Below are 16,654 nucleotides of genomic sequence, written 5' to 3'. Positions count from 1 at the left end.
AACAAAAACTCCAAATAGCTAAAACAATCCTGAATAATAAACAAATTTCTGTAGGTATCACCATCCCCAAATGAAAATGCACTACACAGCTATAGTAGTAAATACAGCATGGTATTGGCATATAAGCACACATGTTAATCAATAGAACTGAAATGAACTGAAGAACCAGACATAAGCTCACACATTTATGGACACCAACTCTTCGACGAGCACCTCAACATAAGATTAGATGCTCTGAATCTGATGGAAGAGATAATGGGGAACAGTTTTGACCACATTGATACAGGAAGAGATTTTCTGAACAGGACACTGGTAGCACAGACAGCATTACGAACAATCGATAAAAAGGACCTCATGAAACTTAGAACCTCGGTAGGGCAAAGGATATCATTATTTGAGCAAAACAGCAGAGTAAAGCATGAATAAAAAAGATCTTCACAAAAAAGATCTTTACTAATTATGTCTGGTAGAAAGTTAATATCTAAAAAATATAAAGAACTAAAATGATACGAACAAACAAATGAAAAATTTCAACAAAACAAATAGTTTAAACGAAGTACAGAATTAAACAGAAAGTTCTCAAAGGATGACACTCAAATGGGTGAGTGAGAAATACTAAAGAAATTTATGGTATACTGCATGATACACTTGTTCTATAGTATTAGAAACATTTCAGGAGTAATACAACCACTCTCTGGTTGCACTTAAGTTCCACTCACTCAGTGAGAAGGAATCTGTGTCTGACACTACACTGGTGACTAGGAACCAGAGACTACATGGACCATGAACCAAAGGGAAAACCACATACTACCATCCTTAAAGGACTCTAGCAATACAATTGTTCCTAAGGACATTCTGCTGTCCCATAGATCAGTGTCTCACTCTGCCATCATCACACATGCCTTCCTCTTGCAGTAGATAGGAACTAATGCAGAGACTCACAAAAGGAAAATGTGAAGTGCATGAGAGATTTTGGAACTCCTCCCCTCAGGGCTCAGAGAGCTATACAAAAAAGGCAGAAAGATTGTAAGAGCCACAGGGTATGGGTGACACTAAGGACAAAGTATCTTCCAGACACACCAGGACTAATGCACATATGAACCAAAAAGACTGGCATCATTCACAAGTCCTTCATAGCTTCAAGCCACACATCGTCCCTGCACTGACCATAACTAAGCTCATCCCTAACCAAAAGCTATCTACAATTGGCAACCACTTGCAAAGGAAAAAATCCCTTTTATCCAATGGAGAAAGGGCATATAAATTACACATAAGGGTAGGCCCCATGTGCAGCAGAAGATGACTAACAGAAAATGAACTCTATAGTGCTTCTGTAGATTTTTTTTTGTTATATTGCTTTGCTTAGTCACTTTCAAAATTTCCTAGTCCTTTACTTGTATTTTATAAGTTTCTGCTTTTGTGTGTTTATTATATATATATATATATATATGTATATATATATATATATAATGTATGTATGTATGTATGTATGTATGTATGTATGTATGTGTGTGTGTTTCTTTTGCTTTTTTCCCTTTATTACTAGTTGTTTTGCCTTTTAATTTGAAAGAAGGCATAGATTTGGATTGGTGGAGAGGTGGGGAGGATTTGGCAGGAGGTGGGGGAAGGGAAATTGTGATCAGAACTTATTGTATTAATTTTCAACTAAAAAGGAAGAGAAGAAAATTAGGTATATTAAAGAAGAGAATACTTGGTTAAATATGTTTTATTGAAGTAGAATATTCTATTATGGTAGTTGTCAGTAATAAATAAGTGATAAACAAGACAATAAAATGTCAGTGTGCGAAATAACCTTGTCAGACTCCTGACATTGCTCTGCTTTCTGTCATCAGTCATACCAATTACCGCTATCACAAACCCATTAATACCTTTCTGCTTGAGGGGAAATTGGCATGTTTGACTATGGTAGAGTTCAGGGGGCAGCACTGAGGTGTGAATAGCCTATGGAAGGAAACCAACAGCAAAGGGGAAAATGCATTTCCAGTTGTTTGTGCATAGGCTACTGCTAGTTGCTCCTTCTTCTATGCACGTGTGGCTCAGAATTTATTCTATCAGTGGCTCAAGAGAAGCATTCTAGGTAATATACTGCAGGCACCACAGTTACTTAACTTGATTTTTTAAAATGGAAGTATATACTAAATATGAATTATCTGTTTTATGTATTTTTAGGTAGCTTATAATAATTAATATAAATAATACTGGTACCTTTCTTATCTCTGATGCATCCTATTTTAACAATGAAGAGTTCATATTAATCTGTTGGCCTTTGTGTTTATATAAACAAGAAAAATAAACTTAAGCTGGCAGCATAGCTCAGCCAAAAGGAGCACTTACCAATAAATCCAACAGTAGAAGACCAAACTCTGGACCCCACATGGAAGATTGAGTAGACTCCTTCCTGCAAGTTGTCCTCTACACACACTGCAGCATGCATGGATACCCCAAATTACTTTATAAAGTTTAAAATGAAATAATACGCTCATCTTCCTTATTATCAGGTTGAAAATCAGTAATTCAGCTGATAATAATCAGAAAATATAATTCTCTTGAATTTTTAAGACATTGTTGCTCCAATGTCTTAGACAAAACTATTTATTTTCAACATGGAAAATTCACTTCGAAGGCACTACACATGTTCTTGGCATTAGCATCAACTTTGAACTTTCTCAGTAAATAGAGAAAATGTGTTAATTAAGAGAACTGCCAATCTAAGTGAATAATAGAGTGCTGGAAATAGCGTGAGTAAAGGCTTGACATTCTATATCAATGAGGTGCTTCAATGATTAGGTCTCGATTTGGAATTATGTCTATCGGATAATGAGAATATGGAAGGAAAAGAGGATCATGGAATCTCCATTAACTTATTTATGACTCCTAATTAGTTTTAAATACTGTCAGGCAATGTTTAATGAAAGGCTTTTCAAGATCATAAAATGAATAGAGGTCATGCTATTTATTCAACCTTAATGGATGTCAACTAAATATGGTGACCTTTGACACATACAAATCTTTTCCGGAAGCCTGTATCCAACAGCAATTCAAACCTACAACATAATTCTGACCCTTCCTTGGCATTCAATTCTTGGAATATTTCTTGGTTAAAGATTAATTTTGCATGACACAATGACCCAGGCACTGGTTAGTTACAACACTGAATCAGACACGTCTGAGGTTTTAAAAATGTTTGAGAATCTAGACCATTGTCTGAGTAAATGCTTCTGAAGGCATCAGAGGCTTCAATTCGTGAGAGCGAGAAATTCTCCAATGCTGCTGATACGGCAGGTGACTTTGTGGCATTGGACAGCTTGTCTTCCTTCTTGTAAACAGTCCATGCTGAGTGGAGTGAGTCAGGGTAAAAATCTTATAGTGGGAATGAGTGACATTTACTGAAGACCCAGTGCAGATAAGCACAGTTGTATGATAAACCCACTTTAGATAATCTTGATGATTTTAGTAGCTAAGTCAAATGACTGTACTGTGTTTCCAGAAGATATGTAGAGACATGAGTGGTATAAGAACAGTTTCTACCAAAGGGCCAAGTATCAGATATTAACATTTATGCTCAATCTCTCTTTGGGATCCATTTTGGTTGCTTCTTCCAATTCCAGACTTTTGGCTCTGATTTCTTAGCTTATGTCATAGTTTCTTCTCAAAATCATAAACGTTTCTACCTGTCTCTAGTAACTCTAGCATGCCTGAGTAGATAAACTGAGCAATTCCATATGCAGTCAAAGCAGAGGTGCATTTATTGCAAGGAGGAAGAAAATGGTGCCCTTTCTCCATAGTGGGCCACAGGATAGAGATTCATGACCTGGAGACCACCCCCAGCAAATTATATCTACATGGGTCTGAATAATTTATACATAAAAAATGAATTGTTCATAGTTCTGAAGACTGGGGCATCCAACATAAAAGAGCTAACATTTGCTGCAAAGCTGTCCTACTGGGTCATTTCATGAGAGAGACAAGGGGGATAGGGAGAGAGAGTGAGGAGGGTGCAGATAGAAGAACAAGATTAATCTCATGATTTTTAAAAAAAATAAAAAGGAGGTCACTCCATAATTACATTAACCCACTAATGGACAAGGATTTGGTAGAAAATGCTTAATGTCACAGATATCAGTGTAGACTCAGACAGCATGCTCACAATTCTGAAATTATAGCTGAGTTATCTTCAGGTCCCTGGCAAAGACTGCCAAGGACATAACAATTACATTTAGATTTATGGTCTCACCAAAAACATTTTTATGAGTATTGGCTAATAACCAATAGCAGTATATTTGTAGTGCTTTTTTTTTTACTTCCATGTCAAAGAGTCAAAATTTGTTTATCTTCTCCAAGGTTGTGTCTATGAGCTTGGAGATACACTTCTATGCAGTTAAAATATTTATGGTATATTAATAGCGGGACTGATGTGAAAATATGTTTGCTATGATTCAGCTCTCAGAGGATCTTGAAGGAAATAAATGATCATCATGTATTTTGTTTGCCAAATAGAGATATTGTAGCTCTTGAGGTAGTTCACAGAAGAAGAAATAGGCATGAGTTGGCTTCTTCCTGGGTTTATCCTCTTGTTCAAGAATACAAGACCGAAAGCCTGGAAACAAGTGCATTTTGGCACAGCACCCATGGATGAGTGCACAGTTTTTTTCTAACTTAATTCTATACAGCAGTGTGCTTTAAACCAGTTTTACTCATGATTTACTTCTAAATATGCTGAGCATGACTCTTGAAGTTACTTCTTCAGGATAAAAGAACCATTATAATATTTTAAAATTTTATGTGCATTGGTGTTTTGCCTGCATGTATGTCTGTGTGAAGGTGTCAGATCTTGGAATTCCAGACAGCTGTGAGCTACCATGTGGGTGCTGGGAATTGAACTGGGATCCTCTGGAGGAATAGCCAGTGCTCTTAACTGCTGAGCCTTATAACATTTTAAGAAACATTTCTTCTATCATTCTTATTACATCACTATATAGCAATACATTTTCTTTTTTTTATTTTATTTTATTTTTATTTTTTATTACTTTATTCTTGTTACATCGCAATGTTTATCCCATCCCTTGTATCCTCCCATTCTTCCCTCCCTCCCATTTTCCCATTATTCCCCTCCCCTATGACTGTTCCTGGGGGGATTACCTCCCCCTGTATATTCTCATAGGGTATCAAGTCTCTTCTTGGCTACTTGCTGTCCTTCCTTTGAGTGCCACCAGGTCTCCCCCTCCAGGGGACATGGTCAAATGTGAGGCACCAGAGTACATGAGAGAGAGGAACACTCCTTCATTGCTGGTGGGAATGCAAACTAGTACAGCCACTTTGGAAATCTATCTGGTGCTATCTCAGAAAAATGGGAATAGGGCTTCCTCAAGACCCAGCTATTCCACTCCTTGGAATATACCCAGAAGATGCTCCAGCACACAACAAGAAAATTTGCTCAACCATGTTCATAGCAGCCTTATTCATAATAGCCAGAACATGGAAACAGCCTAAGTGTCCCTCAGTAGAAGAGTGGATAAAGAAACTGTGGTACATATACACTATGGAATACTACTCAGCTATTAAAAACAAGGAATTCCTGAAATTTGTGGATAAATGGATTGAGCTAGAAATGATCATAATGAGTGAGTTAACCCAGAAGCAGAAAGAATCAAATGGTATATACATTTTCTTAAATAGCAAAAGTTTTAAATCTGTTTTTCAGAAGAAAGTTTCTGAAGCATTCTTAACACTGTCATTTCCACTTGGAAGTGATACAGCCAACAGGACATCCTCTCCAATAACTGGCATCACCATTATTATCATTGATATGAATCTCTTTGTCTTTTTGTATGATACACCCCAGTCTTTTGACTCGAGCAGCGCCCTTTCTCCCATTGTAAATGATCTCATTTTATTATACTCTTGTCATTGCCTGCATGATTTCCTCTCTCTACCCTAGACACCTGCTTGTGCTTCTCAGTTTATGCTTTATTCTTTATAGGTGAATTTTAGGTGTCTGAAGTGCTGTTTTATGCTTGCCAGTGTTACTTCCCAAGATGTGCTCCATGCAGTATCTGAGTTCTATAAAATGTTAATAGTTGCCTAAAGGAAAACTTGCATGATTGAAAAGTGTAGAAGATGGCAGGGTAAGAAGCTAACCAGTAAAAAGTTAAAGTAGCTCACACAACTGAAAAGCCTCAGGCATTGATCATAGTGTATAAGACTTTTTGATCTTCTCTGTGAGTGAAATCACTTTAGTAGAAGATCTCATGAGGCACATTATAAAGTCCTGGTTATGACTTACACTGTTCTGTTAATGGGAGTTATATGAGTTATATGCAGAAATAGATAACATTAATCACTAAAAGTTCTGCCCCAAAACCTTAATAGTGAATGGGATAAAGTATGGGAACATAACTTTCAAGAGAGGTAAAATTAACATAATTTATGTATTAAAGTCATCCTGTCTAGTCCTTAAAAATATAGTAGACAATGGTATACAAATCTTGCTACAGTGAGGGGCAGCTTTCTTCCTCAGATATGAAACTTAATTTTCTGATTGGTAATGCATTGGAAACAAGAAGTACATTAAGGTTTAGTGAGACTTAATGACAATAGCCTCCTTGCTCTGTGATGAGCTCAGTGAGATGATGCATCTAAAGATTAATTGAATTCAATGTCACAAATAGAAACTTCAAAAATAAAAGAGCTAAATGATGAATTTGCTTTGTTTTCCCTTCAAAACTGTTGCTTTTCTTTCTTCTTATACTCTTTAAAAAGTACCCATTTGCTCTGACATGAACTCTGGTGCCCCATATTTGATGACCTCCCTTTGGTGGGGAGCCCAGGTGACACTCAAAGAAAGAATAAGCAGGCTACCAAAATGAGACGTGACAGCCTATGACAATAAATTGGGGGAGAAGATGCCTCTCGGTCATAGACCTAGGGGAGGGGAGTAGGGTGAAAGTGGGAGGGAGGGAAGAATGGGAGGATACCAGTGATGGGATAACAATTGAGTTGTAATCTGAATAAATTAATAAAAAAAGGAAAGAAAAAGAAGAAAGCACCTTAGTTGGGCACTGAGGAGATGACTTAGTGAGCACAAAGACCTGAGTTCAAACTCCCAAAGCCCATGTAAAAAAGCTAATCATGTTATCTGATGCCATCCTCTAGTTTCTTGGTGTGTACATGGGGGCGTGCGCGCCCGCGCGCGCGCACACACACACACACACACACACACACACACAGAGATTGAATATTAAAATGAAGTGCTTTGAAGTTCCTTGGACACTGTTGAAGCTGTTATTATCAAGTGTTCAAAGATATATCTATTCTATTTGTTAAAGAGAAGCTTACTGCTTGATTTTAATATGTGTGTCATTTCCTAAGTGCATCCACCTAAATTTATTCATATCAGTCCTATTATAGACACCTAAGTGAATATAGTTCCACTTACTCTTTGTTCTGGTTCTTGGTTTAGCATCATATAAAAATATGTGTCCATGGCTTAGCATCAATTATAAATCACAACTTAGCTATTTGATTTTTGCTTAGGCACTTTGCCACAAAACAAGCCCTAAACTGCCTTCAGTTGCATGGTGCCTCTAATATAACCTATGTAGGTAGGATAGTAATAATAATAATAATAATAATAATAATAATAATAATAATAATAATAATAATAATAATAAAAAACAACTAATACATATGTCAAACATATTCCTAAAGTGGTTTACATATATTATTTAATTTTCATGATGAAGTGAAATGGATACTTGAATTTTTCAGGGGAGAAAATTAATGAACACTCACTCACAGTCTTACCTTTCTCGTGGTAGAGCTGAACTGTGACCCCAAGTAGCCTCCTTTGAGAGCTGTTCCTAATAACTACTAAAAGTGGACGAATGTTCAGTCTGCATGCTATTCATGTGAATGTTTTCAGGGCTGACCATTTGTACTGGATAACCGATTGCTGTTTCTTCCTGAAAGAGATTGTTTCTCCCACTCTCAGCATTCCTTCTTAGTTGTCTGTAGTTCTTTGTATAGGGTTATATTTAGTAACATATGTATATATATGTACATACATTCATGTCATAACTATTAATGGAAAAGAGGTCTTAAATTTGAAAAAGAAGAGAAAGGGGTATGTGAGAGTTTGGATGGAAAGAAAGAATAAATAAAGAAATGATGTAATTATATCACATTTCAAAAATAAAAGAAAAAATTTAAAAATTAAGCAAGAATCATATTTGAGGTAAAGTAGTCAAGAAAGGCCTATCGAAGGAGACACCTTGGCTGAACCAAAAAGCAAAAAGGCCACATAGCTGAAATTCATGACATAAATGCCCAGTGAGGATCAAGAAGGAAAACTGGCTGGAGCAAGGGCCTGGGTTGTATTTAGCTAAGAAACAGGAATCCTTTCAGTAGAGCAGAGAACACCAGAGAATAGAAGTGCTGCTCTGTGCTGTCCCTCATGCTTGGATCTTATGAAGGATCTGCATGACATCTTCTGCAATGGCTAAGATGAAACAAAAAGTGCACAGGGCCTCCTTTCTCCCCACATCCTCACCAATACTTGTAATTTGAAGTCTTCTGGATAAAAGTCATCTTAAAAGCTAAACAAACAAATAAAATTTTTTTTTTTTTAAAGAAGAGAAAAATGGAGTTTGAAACTTAGGCACTTCCACATGGCTCTAGTCATCTCCTTCCTGTACCTTCCATTTGTTTTCCTAATGCAAAGTACTATATTGATAAGCAGACAAAAATGTGGCTTCTTAATAAAGTGGAGTGCTGACTTTGCAGCCAATGCCTCTATGTTCTGGAGTAGCAACAAAGATTGTCTTCAATTGCAGAAGGGAAATACAGTTGTTTCATTTTTCCTTAGTAATTCACAGTACAGAACCCTGTAGGACTGGTCAACAAAGATGTACTAAGTGACCACCACTTTACTGATGAAACTGTAGCCCTAGGGATTGGAAGCCTTGATTCCAGTCTCATAGGAGAAGGTCCACCTGTACTTTCAGCAACAGTCCATAACCCTGTTAAATCATTAGACTTAATAATCCCCATATTGATTTATCATATCTATGGTGATCAGATTAGCATATGCATAAATCTTCCTTATATACTGAATAGGGTAGCTAATTGTCCTGGAGTTGCTAAAGCTAGTGGCTTTCCAAATGTATCAGGCCATATTTCTGGCATGTGGTTTTTTTATTTTCTCCCAAGATGTTCCTACCTTAATGCAACCTATAGGACAACCTCAAACACTGGTAAACTAATGCTTCATCTGTTTTCTTCACACACACACACACACACACACACACACACACACACACACACATTATGAAGGGCCCTCACATCATGCATTTCTCCTATATGCTTTGAAAGTCTTTGTCTTCACAGTAGAACTCTTTATATGAGAATATTCTGTTAGAAATGAGGGTTCTTTCCTCGTAAGTGTGAAGATTCAGCTCAAGCCCCAGACTCCTCCTATAGAAGTGACACATAGTGCTGTGTGCTTGTAATTCCAGTGCTAGAGAGACAGAGACATGTGGGTGGATCTCCATGTCTCACTGGACAAACAGGTGAGTCTAGGCATGTGAAAGACTGAGGGTGCCTTTTGGTCTTCACTGTATGCACAAAGATGTGCACTTAGACATATAGATTTGTATGATTACATATGAATATATGCTCTCTCTCACAGAAATTCAACTGATGAACATTTTCAGGATCTCCAGAATATTGTGATTTATATCTTCAGCAGCCTACAGAGAGGTTTATAGTCTGTGGCTCCAACAGGAGTTTGCAGGAGAGAATATTTATTATGGGTGAACGAGGATTAAAGCAAAGGTGAGAAATTGGTTTCAGTCATGTTGTCACCCTACCTATACTATTCAGGAGGAAAGTCTGTGGATGTAATTCAGGGTAGGTTGTGCATTTTGATAGGTTTTCTTCACTTAGTGGAAGCAGACACTAGTTAGGCTTTATCTTGCTGATGTGGGATCTTTAGGCTTTTGAGTCCCAAAGTCTTTATATTTAATTGTTAAGTAAATTTCTTAACTTCTGGCTACCATAAATCTTGAGAGTTCTTTTTCTATTCTAGATACTCACTATTACTGATGCACAGATTTTAACCCAACATGCATATGGCTACATTTGAAAATAAGATGGAACCAGGAAATTCTAAATCTTCCAGTTAATATACAAAAAGAGGGAATACTTGGAAAAAAACCCGACAGTACTAATCATCAGGACATATGTCTAGCAACACTTTAGGGCCATTCTCAGTCTGGAGGCCTAGTTTTATTTTATGAATGCCCTTGCTAGTTAGGTTGAGAATAACAGCCCCTTAAACCCCATAGATAACTCAGTGTATCTATTCTCCCCCCGTCCAAGACCAGTCTTTTTCTTTCTCCTCCTGCGAAGATGCTGTTTATTTTATTTTCTCCCATTTCCATGCTCAAATGCATTGCTATCAAAGAGTTTCCACAGCTGCTGCTCTGCTTCTGTAGAACTTCCTGACTTCCCACCTGATCTGCTCATTTGCAACTTTATTTATGCTTCCTACATTGATTGTTTGATGCACCTTTGTATACTTTGTTTTGTAGTTATGAGGATAGCACCCCATGCAATATTTCTTTTGCTTTTCTAAGGCATTGATGCTGACATCTTTACCATCACATGGCTGGATTCCGAAAGCATTTCTCAGTCAGTGGGAATGGAATTGCCACTTTTAAAATATCTTTTTATGAGCCAGGCTTGAAATATAATCATAATTACAATATAATTATACAGTTCTAGAAATGTGATTTTCTTATTTTGCTTTTGTTGTTACTGGGTTTTCGAGACAGGGTTTCTCTGTGCAGCCTTGGCTGTTCTGGATTCACTTTGTAGATCAGGTTGGCCTTGAACTCAGAGTGATCCACCTGCCTCTGCCTCCCAAAGTGCTGGGATTACAGGCATGTGCCAATGTGCCTGGTTTATTTTCTTATTTTTGTCAAGCTAGAATGCAGACACATCTCTCACACTTTGCATGACTGGTAAATGCCCAAGGTGAAATAAGTGTTCCAGGTTACTCTTTGGAACCTTCGAGCACTCTATAGTTCTCATGCCTTGGGATTGGTTTGCACAGGGACCTCCGAGTTACAGGAGAAAGATGCTTGCAGGACTTGAGCTTCTGAGACTCTTTGGAACCTGAACTTAACAGGCGATAATAATTTTTTTCTTTTTCTTAAACAGACACCTACTTAAACCTAATATGAAATATTGACATGGTTAAAGTTTTAAATACCTTTTATTTCCTGCAAAAAATACCAACAATCAGTTTTCATGATAACCTTCCCAGTATACTACAATATACCACACAATAATCCCTGTCCACTGTGTGTGTGTGTGTGGGGGGGGGGGATGCAGGTTTTTTTTACAGTGACCAGGAATATTTTCTTTTGTTTTGAAATTTATGTTTATACCAAGATGAACATGACAGTCTAGGCCAGCAGTTCCAACAGTGGAGGCTGAGGTAGGAGGAAGATAGTCCGTTCAGGGAGAGCCTGAGATTCTGTCACCAAAAGAAGACAGAACAAAGCAGAACCTTTGGGTTGTAACCATGGTTTATGACAGTCTTGATATACGAATAGAGCGTGTGAATGTTTTATGTGTACTTGTGGCTTTGACAGAGTAAGGGTACGATACGGCATTGCAGGAATAGCCTGGCATTAGCAAGAGAGCCTCCTGGGCTTCATCCTCACACGGCTGCAAGGCAGGTGCTCAGGTCTGAGTATTCCCTTTCCTCTTCGGCAGACCTTTCGCTTGGTTATAAAATTGTAGGGTTGGAGCAATGACAAACATGGCTCTTTCAATTTTAAGGTAAATTGCTATCATAATGGAGGAATCATTAAGAAGAGACACCACACTAAAGAGGTTGTGGGTGCTCTGAGCTGCTTTTTAGTAAATTAGAAGTAGCTTTTAAATCAATAATAAACTAGAGGGTAGCGTTGCAGTGTGTGAATGAAAATGGTTCTTGAATTTAATTTGGGTCACGTTTCTTATACTTCAGGGTGCTTTAAGTGGCCCTGATGCCCCAGTGCCGTACAAAACTCACATCACCCGAGTCATTAGGAAACCTTCACAGATGTGGACTGGTAAGATTTTCCATGAAGCTGGAAAAATGAATCAGTAAATGCCTTCCAGCTGGCATGCTTAAATGCTCTGCATCTCAGTGGAGACATGTTAAGGTTAATTTCAGCTGGTGACTGATGGCTCCTCCAAACGTTACTCAAGATAATATGAAACAATTGTTTTCTCTCCTAGTGATGACCTCAGAGAAGAAGGTGGTTATTGAAAAACAAGTAACTAATGAGTTTTGAATTGGAAAAAAATGTTAGCTTTACAAGACTACAAGACTAAATTATATCATCTTTTTAAAAAAGAGAAAAAAATTTCAAGGTCAAAATGCAAACAAACAAACAAACAAACAAACAAAAAACCCCAAAAACCCAGAAGGCAAATTACACATATGCATATGGTGTGCATTTGTTAGGACTGAGGGGGTTAACACCTTCATGCCCAATTGGTTTAGGTCATGATATTTACATCCTGCTGTTCAGAAAATGGTGAAAAAGAATCGGGCTGCCTGCTATCACTAAATGCCAGATAGAGACCATATGGTGAGAAGGCAACACTAAATGGAGAAAATAGCAGTTATCTCAAGATTGAACATACTTGATAGCACTAGACATACAATCCATTGCACGTTTTCTTAATGTCCTAAATTCCTGCCCTCGATCCAGGAATACTAGTGGGTGCACACCAGCTGTGGAATGTGCATGTGAGTGTGGGAACTAGCAAAGAGCACACAGTAACAAACTCATGTGCTTTAGACTTTACATTCTTTATACGGGAGGAGGTCTTTCTTTAAATGCTTCTATTTAAAAAAAATATATATATATAAAAGTTGAGCAAAAAACTATGAAGGGGGATGGCAAATTTTCATAGAAATGCATATAGTCCTAAGCATATACCACAAAGTGATTTTATAAAAGAGGGAGTAACAGTGGGCAGGCTCATGGACTAGTAAAGCTGGCAGGGATCTGAGTGTGTCTGTACCTTCACCCTCTTAGACAAAGAGCTGGAGCAGAATTGGTTTGCGTGAAGGCATTAGAGACTTGATAGGAGTGACTCGAAAGTACAAGTGCCAGTATGTTATAAGTATTTGTGTCATATATTAGCAGAAATAAAGAGCTCATCTCAACATCAATGACTCTTAGCTGTGAAATTTAGTATGCAACAGATAAACAGACCAAGGAATCTATTAACAATGGATTTCTCATGAACAGAATACTTAGTTTTGAATTTGAGTCCCCTACCATGATAATGTACACTTTAGAGAAAAATAAAATGATCTTTAAATGGTATTTTAATGTCAACTGAATTAAATATTTATATAAATTTTCCAGACATTCCAAAAATCTTCTACTCACCAGTTATGAGCAACACCATTTAAATGCTTTATTGAGTGATTTCCCTTTCCATAAACTTGGCCTATGTAATTAGAAGGTCCTTTTAACTCCAGCAGATATGGGCCCAAGGTACCCCATTGACAATGAGCCAAAGCATTCAAAAAGAACTGTCATTTTTTTATTCATTAAATATGTCATTACTTTTCCATGTTCCTTTTGAAGCTATGGCTATCTATCTTCAAGGTAACCCCAGTTTTCACTTTCGCTTACTTTAATTTAGTGTTAGGATTATCTTTTTTAGCATAAAAAGTTTAAAAACTAATATATATATATATAATTATTTTAAATATTTGTATTAATTCTTTGTGAATCCCATACAATGTATTTTGATCATATTTGCCCACACCCACATGAGTACATACAAATTAGACTTTGTGCGTTATTTTAAAAAATGGAGGACCAGAAGTTGAAAAAGAGGTAGGAGAGAAGGAGTGAATCTGCAAGAAGTTAGTGAGTGGATGGGAGGTGAAAATGATCAAAATGCTTTATATTTTTATTGCTTTAATTGTGTGTGTGTGTGTGTGTGTGTGTGTGTGTGTGTGTGTGTGTGTATACAGGTACCTGCACAGGCTAGAAGGGGTTATCAGATACATTGGAGCTATAGGTATAGGCAGTTGTAGGCGTCCTCGATGTATGTATTGGGTACTGAACTCTTACTCTCTTAGAACAGAAGTATGCAGCTTTTACTGCTGAAACATTTCTTCAGGTCCCTAATAAAAATTTATAATAATAAACTATACCTAGATATTTCACAATATCATTCTCACTGTATATGTTCATAAATTTTTATTGTTCCTTTGTTATTTGCTAGGGAGGTATTTGAGATTGTATGAAGATATGTCTACAATTTTGAGTGACATACATATTTAAAGCAGTTGAAGCTAAGTCATACCAAGACTGTATTGGGCTCTTCCTCTTCTGATCTATTGCTTTCTCTCCCTTTCTCTCCCTCTCTTATTCTGTCTGTCTGTCTGTCTCTCTCCTGCTGTTTTAATTGAAAATCCCAGGGACTATAGAGATAGGTCAGAGGTTAAGAGCACTGGCTGTTCTTTTGGAGGTCCTTATTCAACTCCCAGCAACCACATGGTGGCTCATAACCATCAGATTTCTATAATGAAATCTGGTGCCCTCTCCTGGTGACAGGTACAGATGCAGGCAGAACATTGTATGCATAATAAATAAATACATCTTTAAAAAGAGGAAGAAGAAAAAGGAGGAGAAGAAGAAAGCAAATCCTAGATTGTTCTATTTTACCAACAAAGACTCAGGAGCCAGATATTGTGGTGAAAAACCTGTCATCTCAGAGAGGCAGAGAAAGCGCCCAGTTGACCTTCTTATGTAGCTGATGTCCCAGAAGGAAAAAGGCCCCAAAGTCTCACTAGCTCAACTGACAGTCCAGATGGAAAAGGCCAAAACAAACAAACAAACAAACAAACAAACATAAAAAACCCAAAGCCAAAGGCATGCTAGCTCAAGGCAAAAAAGCCAAAGGCCAAGGAGTTGAGGAGCTAGAGAACTAAAAGTTAAAGAGTTAAAGCTAAAAATCCCAAGAGTAAAGGCCAAGAGCTAAAAGTGTCAAAGATCTCTCTACTTCTACACAGTCTTAAACACCCCTCAACTCAAGTCCCTCCTACTCTTTAATACCCATCAGCTGTTTTTTTGCTCTGGTTCTTGACTCTATTAATTCTATTAAATCCTGTGTATAGATAGCTCTTGGATTAAAACGTGTAAGGCCGGCTGAACCACGCCTTAATCACCTGTTTACAATAAAGAGAAAGTTCTTGGATTAAAGATGTGTTAGGGTCAGCCACAAGAAACAGGGATTTACAATTCAATCTCTGGGATCACAATGGTTTCAACGATGGGTTTTTACAGTTCACATTCTCATGGATCACACTGAGATCAAATATACTGCACCTTAGGGTGCCCCACCCCATTTCCTGTTCTACCATGCTTCTACAAATAAACTTCTCCATATCATAAAACAAACAAACAAACAAACAAACAAAGAAACAAACAAACAAAAGATTGCATCAGACTTCTAAAATCTCTCTATTTTTATCTTTTAATTCTGTTACTGAAGCAAATTTCAGCTATCAGAGTCAGAAATGCAAGCAGTAAAATGAAGAGACATTGCCCCATGCTATAAAGTATAGGATGAAAAGTTAAGCTGAGAAGCCTAAACTGAAAATTAGAGCATATTAACTGAGTTACTGAAAGTGTATGTGTTATTCAACTTTGATTTGATTGTAAATTACTCAAAGGCTTTTAAAAAATCAAGATAATTATTGGATTACATAGTAGAAAATACGATGAAATTAATGCTTATGTTTCTGAATCCACTACTCGTCTCAGTTTTTGTTAAAGGCCAAGGCCTTGGTAAGATAGCTGTCTTACTTATCCCAGTGCAAATATCCAAATGCCATAGTAATATATGTGTAATATTTGGTTCAGAAAACTTAAGGGCTTTTATAACATAAGAAAGAGGAAGCATTCTTTGGAGAAATTTCTACTTCAAGGGTTGAAATAAGGAACATGTAAAAACAAAAGTCTCATCACAAGGGTGTCTAGCCTTTCGGAATTGTGGTATGATATTGTGGTTTGCAAACATGTTTGGGGCATATTCATAGCTATTCTATATTTCCCGTGCTCTGTGGGTGACAGGTTAGACACTCTTGCTATTATTTAACAGTCCTGGAAAGAAAACAAACAAACACACAGGGTAAAAACAAACACCAAAACCAAAAAACCTGAAACTACAAGGTATTGTCAAAGATGCAGCAACCAAACTCCAAGGTTCTGGTAGCAAAAGCAAAAATTCCAAAAATTTGAATAACAAAATATAAAATGTATTATTTATTGAGTTTATTACACAATGTTTAAAATAATATTCACAATCTGTATTTCTACAAATACAATGATTAAGTATTTAAGAAATGAAGCAGTGTCAAATCTGTACAGAGAAGTCCAAATAATTTATGGGGTTGCTCTCCCTTTGAGAAGGTCCATCTCAGGTCCCTACCCTAAGGTGTATGCACCAGTTAGCAAGCTGTCTCCATGTGAGGCCCTGGGAAGGGTTGGAGTGTAGCCTTATAACAAAGCTCTCTGACAAACACAGCCTCATTCAGGGAACC

General features: G+C 37.2%; 1 pseudogene; it reads left to right on the top strand.

Moving 5' to 3' along the window:
* The first annotated feature begins 255 nt into the window (after positions 1-255).
* Positions 256-16,654, top strand: part of LOC127199011 (60 kDa heat shock protein, mitochondrial-like) — a 29,039-nt pseudogene continuing 12,640 nt past the window's right edge.

Source organism: Acomys russatus, chromosome 15 (assembly GCF_903995435.1).
Source record: "Acomys russatus chromosome 15, mAcoRus1.1, whole genome shotgun sequence".
Taxonomy (NCBI): domain Eukaryota; kingdom Metazoa; phylum Chordata; class Mammalia; order Rodentia; family Muridae; genus Acomys; species Acomys russatus.
Note: the sequence above shows the minus strand (reverse complement) of the source record. Positions and strands in the feature narration are given on the sequence as shown.